We start from the raw sequence: 13,506 nt of genomic DNA on the forward strand, positions 1-13,506 counted from the left end.
TACTGTCCACAGACCCCAGCTTTCAGAAATCCTTGTTATCGCCACTACAGAATGTTCCGTTCATTCACTGCGAATCTGGAATTCATCTGAACCTGCACTCCAAACAGCCTTTCATTACACCACTGGTGAATGTCTAAGTAACCCAATTCTGGTTTTCAGCGGCATGTTCAGTCTCGCAGCTGTGCAGTTCCATTGGCTATCCTGTTAATCCTGGTCAGCTCTTCCGTTTTGTGTGCCCAGCAACCCAGCCTTCAGAAATCATTGGGATCTCACTTAAATAATGTTCCATTCATTCACTGCGAATCTGGAATTCATCTGAACCTGCAATCCAAACAGGCTTTCGTTACAACACTGGAGACTTTCCTAGAGTATCCCAATGTTGCTTTCCGGTGGCATGTTCAGACTGGAAACAGTGCGGTGCAATTGGTGATCCATTTATCCATGGTCAGCGAATCATTTCTCTATACACACAACCCAGCCTTCAGACATCATGGTTATCTCCACTACAGAATGTTCCATTCATTCACTGCGAATCTGGAATTCATCTGAATACGCACACCCAACAGACTCTGGTTACACCTCTGGTAAATGTCCAAGTAACCCAATACTGGTTTTCAGTGGACTGTTCTGACTCGCAGCTGTGCTGTTCACTTGGCTATACACTTAACCCTGGTCAGCTCCTCATTTTTCTGTCCACCAAACTCAGACTTCAGAAATCATTTTTATCTCCAGTAAAGAATGTTCCATTCATTCACTGCAGGTCTGGAATTCATCTGAATCTGCACTCCAAACAGGCATTTGTTACCCCACTGGAGACTGTCCTAGAAACCCAATGCTGGTACTCCGCGGCATGATGAGACAAGCAGCTGTGCAGTTCCATTGGCTATCCTGTTTACCCCGGGTAAGCTCTTCATTTTTGTGTTCCCGCAACCCAGCCTTCAGAAAACTTTGGAATCTCACTTAAAGAATGTTCCGTTCATTCACTGTGAATCTGCAATTCATATGAATCTGCACTGCAAAGCCGCTTTGGTTACACCGCTGGAGACTGTCCTCGTAACCCAAAGCCGGTGTTCAGGGGCATGTTCACACTAGCAGCTGTGAAGTTCCATGGGTATCCACTTAACCCTGGTCAGCTCTTCATTTTTCTGGCCACAAAACACAGGCTTCAGCAATCATTGGAATCTTCACTGAAGAATGTTCCATTCATTCGTATAACAGACTTTCGTTGCAACGCTGGAGAACATCCTAGTATCCCAATGTTGGTTTTCAGTGGCATGTTCAGACTAGTAACAGTGCAGTTCAATTGGCTATCCATTTAACCATGGTCAGTGATTCATTTCTCTGTACTCACAACCCAGCCTTCAGAAATCATTTTTATCTCCAGTAAAGGCTGTTCCATTCATTCACTGCCAATCTAAAATTCATCTGAATCTGCACTCCAAACAGTCTTTTGTTACACCACTGAAGACTGTCCTCCTCACCAATGCTGGTATTCAGCGGCATGTTCACACTCGCACCCTGCTCAGCTCTTCATTTTTCTATCCACAACACGCAGATTCAGAAATCATCGGACTCTCCACTAAAGCATGTTCCAGTCATTCAATGCGAATCTGAAATTCGTCTGAATCTGCACTCCAAACACGCTTTCATTACACCGCTGGTGAATGTTCATGTAACCCAATACTTGTTTTCATCTGCATGTTCAGACTTGCAGTAGTGTTGTTCAATTGGCTATGCACTTAACCCTGCTTAGCTCTTCATTTTTCTGTCCACAAGACCCAGACTAGAGAAATCACTGGAATCTCCACTAAGGAATGCTCCATTCACTCAATGCGAATCTAGAATTCATCTGAATCTGCACTCCAAACAGTCTATCGTTACACCACTGGTGACTGTCCTATGCTGGTTTTCAGCGGCATGTGCAGACTCGCAGCTGTGCTGTTCAATTGGCTATGCAACCAACCATGGTCAGCTCCTCATTTTACTGTCCACAGACCCCAGCTTTCAGAAATCCTTGTTATCGCCACTACAGAATGTTCCGTTCATTCACTGCGAATCTGGAATTCATCTGAACCTGCACTCCAAACAGCCTTTCATTACACCACTGGTGAATGTCTAAGTAACCCAATTCTGGTTTTCAGCGGCATGTTCAGTGTCGCAGCTGTGCAGTTCCATTGGCTATCCTGTTAATCCTGGTCAGCTCTTCCGTTTTGTGTGCCCAGCAACCCAGCCTTCAGAAATCATTGGAATCTCACTTAAATAATGTTCCATTCATTCACTGCGAATCTGGAATTCATCTGAACCTGCAATCCAAACAGGCTTTCGTTACAACACTGGAGACTTTCCTAGAGTATCCCAATGTTGCTTTCCGGTGGCATGTTCAGACTGGAAACAGTGCGGTGCAATTGGTGATCCATTTATCCATGGTCAGCGAATCAATTCTCTATACACACAACCCAGCCTTCAGACATCATGGTTATCTCCACTACAGAATGTTCCATTCATTCACTGCGAATCTGGAATTCATCTGAATACGCACACCCAACAGACTCTGGTTACACCTCTGGTAAATGTCCAAGTAACCCAATACTGGTTTTCAGTGGACTGTTCTGACTCGCAGCTGTGCTGTTCACTTGGCTATACACTTAACCCTGGTCAGCTCCTCATTTTTCTGTCCACCAAACTCAGACTTCAGAAATCATTTTTATCTCCAGTAAAGAATGTTCCATTCATTCACTGCAGGTCTGGAATTCATCTGAATCTGCACTCCAAACAGGCATTTGTTACCCCACTGGAGACTGTCCTAGAAACCCAATGCTGGTACTCCGCGGCATGATGGGACAAGCAGCTGTGCAGTTCCATTGGCTATCCTGTTTACCCCGGGTAAGCTCTTCATTTTTGTGTTCCCGCAACCCAGCCTTCAGAAAACTTTGAAATCTCACTTAAAGAATGTTCCGTTCATTCACTGTGAATCTGCAATTCATATGAATCTGCACTGCAAAGCCGCTTTGGTTACACCGCTGGAGACTGTCCTCGTAACCCAAAGCCGGTGTTCAGGGGCATGTTCACACTAGCAGCTGTGAAGTTCCATGGGTATCCACTTAACCCTGGTCAGCTCTTCATTTTTCTGGCCACAAAACACAGGCTTCAGCAATCATTGGAATCTTCACTGAAGAATGTTCCATTCATTCGTATAACAGACTGTCGTTGCAACGCTGGAGAACATCCTAGTATCCCAATGTTGGTTTTCAGTGGCATGTTCAGACTAGTAACAGTGCAGTTCAATTGGCTATCCATTTAACCATGGTCAGTGATTCATTTCTCTGTACTCACAACCCAGCCTTCAGAAATCATTTTTATCTCCAGTAAAGGCTGTTCCATTCATTCACTGCCAATCTAAAATTCATCTGAATCTGCACTCCAAACAGTCTTTTGTTACACCACTGAAGACTGTCCTCCTCACCAATGCTGGTATTCAGCGGCATGTTCAGACTCGCACCCTGCTCAGCTCTTCATTTTTCTATCCACAACACGCAGATTCAGAAATCATCGGACTCTCCACTAAAGCATGTTCCAGTCATTCAATGCGAATCTGAAATTCGTCTGAATCTGCACTCCAAACACGCTTTCATTACACCGCTGGTGAATGTTCATGTAACCCAATACTTGTTTTCATCTGCATGTTCAGACTTGCAGTAGTGTTGTTCAATTGGCTATGCACTTAACCCTGCTTAGCTCTTCATTTTTCTGTCCACAAGACCCAGACTAGAGAAATCACTGGAATCTCCACTAAGGAATGCTCCATTCACTCAATGCGAATCTAGAATTCATCTGAATCTGCACTCCAAACAGTCTATCGTTACACCACTGGTGACTGTCCTATGCTGGTTTTCAGCGGCATGTGCAGACTCGCAGCTGTGCTGTTCAATTGGCTATGCAACCAACCATGGTCAGCTCCTCATTTTACTGTCCACAGACCCCAGCTTTCAGAAATCCTTGTTATCGCCACTACAGAATGTTCCGTTCATTCACTGCGAATCTGGAATTCATCTGAACCTGCACTCCAAACAGCCTTTCATTACACCACTGGTGAATGTCTAAGTAACCCAATTCTGGTTTTCAGCGGCATGTTCAGTGTCGCAGCTGTGCAGTTCCATTGGCTATCCTGTTAATCCTGGTCAGCTCTTCCGTTTTGTGTGCCCAGCAACCCAGCCTTCAGAAATCATTGGAATCTCACTTAAATAATGTTCCATTCATTCACTGCGAATCTGGAATTCATCTGAACCTGCAATCCAAACAGGCTTTCGTTACAACACTGGAGACTTTCCTAGAGTATCCCAATGTTGCTTTCCGGTGGCATGTTCAGACTGGAAACAGTGCGGTGCAATTGGTGATCCATTTATCCATGGTCAGCGAATCATTTCTCTATACACACAACCCAGCCTTCAGACATCATGGTTATCTCCACTACAGAATGTTCCATTCATTCACTGCGAATCTGGAATTCATCTGAATACGCACACCCAACAGACTCTGGTTACACCTCTGGTAAATGTCCAAGTAACCCAATACTGGTTTTCAGTGGACTGTTCTGACTCGCAGCTGTGCTGTTCACTTGGCTATACACTTAACCCTGGTCAGCTCCTCATTTTTCTGTCCACCAAACTCAGACTTCAGAAATCATTTTTATCTCCAGTAAAGAATGTTCCATTCATTCACTGCAGGTCTGGAATTCATCTGAATCTGCACTCCAAACAGGCATTTGTTACCCCACTGGAGACTGTCCTAGAAACCCAATGCTGGTACTCCGCGGCATGATGAGACAAGCAGCTGTGCAGTTCCATTGGCTATCCTGTTTACCCCGGGTAAGCTCTTCATTTTTGTGTTCCCGCAACCCAGCCTTCAGAAAACTTTGGAATCTCACTTAAAGAATGTTCCGTTCATTCACTGTGAATCTGCAATTCATATGAATCTGCACTGCAAAGCCGCTTTGGTTACACCGCTGGAGACTGTCCTCGTAACCCAAAGCCGGTGTTCAGGGGCATGTTCACACTAGCAGCTGTGAAGTTCCATGGGTATCCACTTAACCCTGGTCAGCTCTTCATTTTTCTGGCCACAAAACACAGGCTTCAGCAATCATTGGAATCTTCACTGAAGAATGTTCCATTCATTCGTATAACAGACTTTCGTTGCAACGCTGGAGAACATCCTAGTATCCCAATGTTGGTTTTCAGTGGCATGTTCAGACTAGTAACAGTGCAGTTCAATTGGCTATCCATTTAACCATGGTCAGTGATTCATTTCTCTGTACTCACAACCCAGCCTTCAGAAATCATTTTTATCTCCAGTAAAGGCTGTTCCATTCATTCACTGCCAATCTAAAATTCATCTGAATCTGCACTCCAAACAGTCTTTTGTTACACCACTGAAGACTGTCCTCCTCACCAATGCTGGTATTCAGCGGCATGTTCAGACTCGCACCCTGCTCAGCTCTTCATTTTTCTATCCACAACACGCAGATTCAGAAATCATCGGACTCTCCACTAAAGCATGTTCCAGTCATTCAATGCGAATCTGAAATTCGTCTGAATCTGCACTCCAAACACGCTTTCATTACACCGCTGGTGAATGTTCATGTAACCCAATACTTGTTTTCATCTGCATGTTCAGACTTGCAGTAGTGTTGTTCAATTGGCTCTGCACTTAACCCTGCTTAGCTCTTCATTTTTCTGTCCACAAGACCCAGACTAGAGAAATCACTGGAATCTCCACTAAGGAATGCTCCATTCACTCAATGCGAATCTAGAATTCATCTGAATCTGCACTCCAAACAGTCTATCGTTACACCACTGGTGACTGTCCTATGCTGGTTTTCAGCGGCATGTGCAGACTCGCAGCTGTGCTGTTCAATTGGCTATGCAACCAACCATGGTCAGCTCCTCATTTTACTGTCCACAGACCCCAGCTTTCAGAAATCCTTGTTATCGCCACTACAGAATGTTCCGTTCATTCACTGCGAATCTGGAATTCATCTGAACCTGCACTCCAAACAGCCTTTCATTACACCACTGGTGAATGTCTAAGTAACCCAATTCTGGTTTTCAGCGGCATGTTCAGTCTCGCAGCTGTGCAGTTCCATTGGCTATCCTGTTAATCCTGGTCAGCTCTTCCGTTTTGTGTGCCCAGCAACCCAGCCTTCAGAAATCATTGGAATCTCACTTAAATAATGTTCCATTCATTCACTGCGAATCTGGAATTCATCTGAACCTGCAATCCAAACAGGCTTTCGTTACAACACTGGAGACTTTCCTAGAGTATCCCAATGTTGCTTTCCGGTGGCATGTTCAGACTGGAAACAGTGCGGTGCAATTGGTGATCCATTTATCCATGGTCAGCGAATCAATTCTCTATACACACAACCCAGCCTTCAGACATCATGGTTATCTCCACTACAGAATGTTCCATTCATTCACTGCGAATCTGGAATTCATCTGAATACGCACACCCAACAGACTCTGGTTACACCTCTGGTAAATGTCCAAGTAACCCAATACTGGTTTTCAGTGGACTGTTCTGACTCGCAGCTGTGCTGTTCACTTGGCTATACACTTAACCCTGGTCAGCTCCTCATTTTTCTGTCCACCAAACTCAGACTTCAGAAATCATTTTTATCTCCAGTAAAGAATGTTCCATTCATTCACTGCAGGTCTGGAATTCATCTGAATCTGCACTCCAAACAGGCATTTGTTACCCCACTGGAGACTGTCCTAGAAACCCAATGCTGGTACTCCGCGGCATGATGAGACAAGCAGCTGTGCAGTTCCATTGGCTATCCTGTTTACCCCGGGTAAGCTCTTCATTTTTGTGTTCCCGCAACCCAGCCTTCAGAAAACTTTGAAATCTCACTTAAAGAATGTTCCGTTCATTCACTGTGAATCTGCAATTCATATGAATCTGCACTGCAAAGCCGCTTTGGTTACACCGCTGGAGACTGTCCTCGTAACCCAAAGCCGGTGTTCAGGGGCATGTTCACACTAGCAGCTGTGAAGTTCCATGGGTATCCACTTAACCCTGGTCAGCTCTTCATTTTTCTGGCCACAAAACACAGGCTTCAGCAATCATTGGAATCTTCACTGAAGAATGTTCCATTCATTCGTATAACAGACTTTCGTTGCAACGCTGGAGAACATCCTAGTATCCCAATGTTGGTTTTCAGTGGCATGTTCAGACTAGTAACAGTGCAGTTCAATTGGCTATCCATTTAACCATGGTCAGTGATTCATTTCTCTGTACTCACAACCCAGCCTTCAGAAATCATTTTTATCTCCAGTAAAGGCTGTTCCATTCATTCACTGCCAATCTAAAATTCATCTGAATCTGCACTCCAAACAGTCTTTTGTTACACCACTGAAGACTGTCCTCCTCACCAATGCTGGTATTCAGCGGCATGTTCAGACTCGCACCCTGCTCAGCTCTTCATTTTTCTATCCACAACACGCAGATTCAGAAATCATCGGACTCTCCACTAAAGCATGTTCCAGTCATTCAATGCGAATCTGAAATTCGTCTGAATCTGCACTCCAAACACGCTTTCATTACACCGCTGGTGAATGTTCATGTAACCCAATACTTGTTTTCATCTGCATGTTCAGACTTGCAGTAGTGTTGTTCAATTGGCTATGCACTTAACCCTGCTTAGCTCTTCATTTTTCTGTCCACAAGACCCAGACTAGAGAAATCACTGGAATCTCCACTAAGGAATGCTCCATTCACTCAATGCGAATCTAGAATTCATCTGAATCTGCACTCCAAACAGTCTATCGTTACACCACTGGTGACTGTCCTATGCTGGTTTTCAGCGGCATGTGCAGACTCGCAGCTGTGCTGTTCAATTGGCTATGCAACCAACCATGGTCAGCTCCTCATTTTACTGTCCACAGACCCCAGCTTTCAGAAATCCTTGTTATCGCCACTACAGAATGTTCCGTTCATTCACTGCGAATCTGGAATTCATCTGAACCTGCACTCCAAACAGCCTTTCATTACACCACTGGTGAATGTCTAAGTAACCCAATTCTGGTTTTCAGCGGCATGTTCAGTCTCGCAGCTGTGCAGTTCCATTGGCTATCCTGTTAATCCTGGTCAGCTCTTCCGTTTTGTGTGCCCAGCAACCCAGCCTTCAGAAATCATTGGAATCTCACTTAAATAATGTTCCATTCATTCACTGCGAATCTGGAATTCATCTGAACCTGCAATCCAAACAGGCTTTCGTTACAACACTGGAGACTTTCCTAGAGTATCCCAATGTTGCTTTCCGGTGGCATGTTCAGACTGGAAACAGTGCGGTGCAATTGGTGATCCATTTATCCATGGTCAGCGAATCATTTCTCTATACACACAACCCAGCCTTCAGACATCATGGTTATCTCCACTACAGAATGTTCCATTCATTCACTGCGAATCTGGAATTCATCTGAATACGCACACCCAACAGACTCTGGTTACACCTCTGGTAAATGTCCAAGTAACCCAATACTGGTTTTCAGTGGACTGTTCTGACTCGCAGCTGTGCTGTTCACTTGGCTATACACTTAACCCTGGTCAGCTCCTCATTTTTCTGTCCACCAAACTCAGACTTCAGAAATCATTTTTATCTCCAGTAAAGAATGTTCCATTCATTCACTGCAGGTCTGGAATTCATCTGAATCTGCACTCCAAACAGGCATTTGTTACCCCACTGGAGACTGTCCTAGAAACCCAATGCTGGTACTCCGCGGCATGATGAGACAAGCAGCTGTGCAGTTCCATTGGCTATCCTGTTTACCCCGGGTAAGCTCTTCATTTTTGTGTTCCCGCAACCCAGCCTTCAGAAAACTTTGGAATCTCACTTAAAGAATGTTCCGTTCATTCACTGTGAATCTGCAATTCATATGAATCTGCACTGCAAAGCCGCTTTGGTTACACCGCTGGAGACTGTCCTCGTAACCCAAAGCCGGTGTTCAGGGGCATGTTCACACTAGCAGCTGTGAAGTTCCATGGGTATCCACTTAACCCTGGTCAGCTCTTCATTTTTCTGGCCACAAAACACAGGCTTCAGCAATCATTGGAATCTTCACTGAAGAATGTTCCATTCATTCGTATAACAGACTTTCGTTGCAACGCTGGAGAACATCCTAGTATCCCAATGTTGGTTTTCAGTGGCATGTTCAGACTAGTAACAGTGCAGTTCAATTGGCTATCCATTTAACCATGGTCAGTGATTCATTTCTCTGTACTCACAACCCAGCCTTCAGAAATCATTTTTATCTCCAGTAAAGGCTGTTCCATTCATTCACTGCCAATCTAAAATTCATCTGAATCTGCACTCCAAACAGTCTTTTGTTACACCACTGAAGACTGTCCTCCTCACCAATGCTGGTATTCAGCGGCATGTTCAGACTCGCACCCTGCTCAGCTCTTCATTTTTCTATCCACAACACGCAGATTCAGAAATCATCGGACTCTCCACTAAAGCATGTTCCAGTCATTCAATGCGAATCTGAAATTCGTCTGAATCTGCACTCCAAACACGCTTTCATTACACCGCTGGTGAATGTTCATGTAACCCAATACTTGTTTTCATCTGCATGTTCAGACTTGCAGTAGTGTTGTTCAATTGGCTCTGCACTTAACCCTGCTTAGCTCTTCATTTTTCTGTCCACAAGACCCAGACTAGAGAAATCACTGGAATCTCCACTAAGGAATGCTCCATTCACTCAATGCGAATCTAGAATTCATCTGAATCTGCACTCCAAACAGTCTATCGTTACACCACTGGTGACTGTCCTATGCTGGTTTTCAGCGGCATGTGCAGACTCGCAGCTGTGCTGTTCAATTGGCTATGCAACCAACCATGGTCAGCTCCTCATTTTACTGTCCACAGACCCCAGCTTTCAGAAATCCTTGTTATCGCCACTACAGAATGTTCCGTTCATTCACTGCGAATCTGGAATTCATCTGAACCTGCACTCCAAACAGCCTTTCATTACACCACTGGTGAATGTCTAAGTAACCCAATTCTGGTTTTCAGCGGCATGTTCAGTCTCGCAGCTGTGCAGTTCCATTGGCTATCCTGTTAATCCTGGTCAGCTCTTCCGTTTTGTGTGCCCAGCAACCCAGCCTTCAGAAATCATTGGAATCTCACTTAAATAATGTTCCATTCATTCACTGCGAATCTGGAATTCATCTGAACCTGCAATCCAAACAGGCTTTCGTTACAACACTGGAGACTTTCCTAGAGTATCCCAATGTTGCTTTCCGGTGGCATGTTCAGACTGGAAACAGTGCGGTGCAATTGGTGATCCATTTATCCATGGTCAGCGAATCAATTCTCTATACACACAACCCAGCCTTCAGACATCATGGTTATCTCCACTACAGAATGTTCCATTCATTCACTGCGAATCTGGAATTCATCTGAATACGCACACCCAACAGACTCTGGTTACACCTCTGGTAAATGTCCAAGTAACCCAATACTGGTTTTCAGTGGACTGTTCTGACTCGCAGCTGTGCTGTTCACTTGGCTATACACTTAACCCTGGTCAGCTCCTCATTTTTCTGTCCACCAAACTCAGACTTCAGAAATCATTTTTATCTCCAGTAAAGAATGTTCCATTCATTCACTGCAGGTCTGGAATTCATCTGAATCTGCACTCCAAACAGGCATTTGTTACCCCACTGGAGACTGTCCTAGAAACCCAATGCTGGTACTCCGCGGCATGATGAGACAAGCAGCTGTGCAGTTCCATTGGCTATCCTGTTTACCCCGGGTAAGCTCTTCATTTTTGTGTTCCCGCAACCCAGCCTTCAGAAAACTTTGAAATCTCACTTAAAGAATGTTCCGTTCATTCACTGTGAATCTGCAATTCATATGAATCTGCACTGCAAAGCCGCTTTGGTTACACCGCTGGAGACTGTCCTCGTAACCCAAAGCCGGTGTTCAGGGGCATGTTCACACTAGCAGCTGTGAAGTTCCATGGGTATCCACTTAACCCTGGTCAGCTCTTCATTTTTCTGGCCACAAAACACAGGCTTCAGCAATCATTGGAATCTTCACTGAAGAATGTTCCATTCATTCGTATAACAGACTTTCGTTGCAACGCTGGAGAACATCCTAGTATCCCAATGTTGGTTTTCAGTGGCATGTTCAGACTAGTAACAGTGCAGTTCAATTGGCTATCCATTTAACCATGGTCAGTGATTCATTTCTCTGTACTCACAACCCAGCCTTCAGAAATCATTTTTATCTCCAGTAAAGGCTGTTCCATTCATTCACTGCCAATCTAAAATTCATCTGAATCTGCACTCCAAACAGTCTTTTGTTACACCACTGAAGACTGTCCTCCTCACCAATGCTGGTATTCAGCGGCATGTTCAGACTCGCACCCTGCTCAGCTCTTCATTTTTCTATCCACAACACGCAGATTCAGAAATCATCGGACTCTCCACTAAAGCATGTTCCAGTCATTCAATGCGAATCTGAAATTCGTCTGAATCTGCACTCCAAACACGCTTTCATTACACCGCTGGTGAATGTTCATGTAACCCAATACTTGTTTTCATCTGCATGTTCAGACTTGCAGTAGTGTTGTTCAATTGGCTATGCACTTAACCCTGCTTAGCTCTTCATTTTTCTGTCCACAAGACCCAGACTAGAGAAATCACTGGAATCTCCACTAAGGAATGCTCCATTCACTCAATGCGAATCTAGAATTCATCTGAATCTGCACTCCAAACAGTCTATCGTTACACCACTGGTGACTGTCCTATGCTGGTTTTCAGCGGCATGTGCAGACTCGCAGCTGTGCTGTTCAATTGGCTATGCAACCAACCATGGTCAGCTCCTCATTTTACTGTCCACAGACCCCAGCTTTCAGAAATCCTTGTTATCGCCACTACAGAATGTTCCGTTCATTCACTGCGAATCTGGAATTCATCTGAACCTGCACTCCAAACAGCCTTTCATTACACCACTGGTGAATGTCTAAGTAACCCAATTCTGGTTTTCAGCGGCATGTTCAGTGTCGCAGCTGTGCAGTTCCATTGGCTATCCTGTTAATCCTGGTCAGCTCTTCCGTTTTGTGTGCCCAGCAACCCAGCCTTCAGAAATCATTGGAATCTCACTTAAATAATGTTCCATTCATTCACTGCGAATCTGGAATTCATCTGAACCTGCAATCCAAACAGGCTTTCGTTACAACACTGGAGACTTTCCTAGAGTATCCCAATGTTGCTTTCCGGTGGCATGTTCAGACTGGAAACAGTGCGGTGCAATTGGTGATCCATTTATCCATGGTCAGCGAATCATTTCTCTATACACACAACCCAGCCTTCAGACATCATGGTTATCTCCACTACAGAATGTTCCATTCATTCACTGCGAATCTGGAATTCATCTGAATACGCACACCCAACAGACTCTGGTTACACCTCTGGTAAATGTCCAAGTAACCCAATACTGGTTTTCAGTGGACTGTTCTGACTCGCAGCTGTGCTGTTCACTTGGCTATACACTTAACCCTGGTCAGCTCCTCATTTTTCTGTCCACCAAACTCAGACTTCAGAAATCATTTTTATCTCCAGTAAAGAATGTTCCATTCATTCACTGCAGGTCTGGAATTCATCTGAATCTGCACTCCAAACAGGCATTTGTTACCCCACTGGAGACTGTCCTAGAAACCCAATGCTGGTACTCCGCGGCATGATGAGACAAGCAGCTGTGCAGTTCCATTGGCTATCCTGTTTACCCCGGGTAAGCTCTTCATTTTTGTGTTCCCGCAACCCAGCCTTCAGAAAACTTTGGAATCTCACTTAAAGAATGTTCCGTTCATTCACTGTGAATCTGCAATTCATATGAATCTGCACTGCAAAGCCGCTTTGGTTACACCGCTGGAGACTGTCCTCGTAACCCAAAGCCGGTGTTCAGGGGCATGTTCACACTAGCAGCTGTGAAGTTCCATGGGTATCCACTTAACCCTGGTCAGCTCTTCATTTTTCTGGCCACAAAACACAGGCTTCAGCAATCATTGGAATCTTCACTGAAGAATGTTCCATTCATTCGTATAACAGACTTTCGTTGCAACGCTGGAGAACATCCTAGTATCCCAATGTTGGTTTTCAGTGGCATGTTCAGACTAGTAACAGTGCAGTTCAATTGGCTATCCATTTAACCATGGTCAGTGATTCATTTCTCTGTACTCACAACCCAGCCTTCAGAAATCATTTTTATCTCCAGTAAAGGCTGTTCCATTCATTCACTGCCAATCTAAAATTCATCTGAATCTGCACTCCAAACAGTCTTTTGTTACACCACTGAAGACTGTCCTCCTCACCAATGCTGGTATTCAGCGGCATGTTCACACTCGCACCCTGCTCAGCTCTTCATTTTTCTATCCACAACACGCAGATTCAGAAATCATCGGACTCTCCACTAAAGCATGTTCCAGTCATTCAATGCGAATCTGA

This window comes from Sorex fumeus, unplaced genomic scaffold (genome assembly GCF_029834395.1).
Source record: "Sorex fumeus unplaced genomic scaffold, SorFum_2.1 ptg000037l, whole genome shotgun sequence".
In the NCBI taxonomy this organism is placed as follows: Eukaryota; Metazoa; Chordata; class Mammalia; order Eulipotyphla; family Soricidae; genus Sorex; species Sorex fumeus.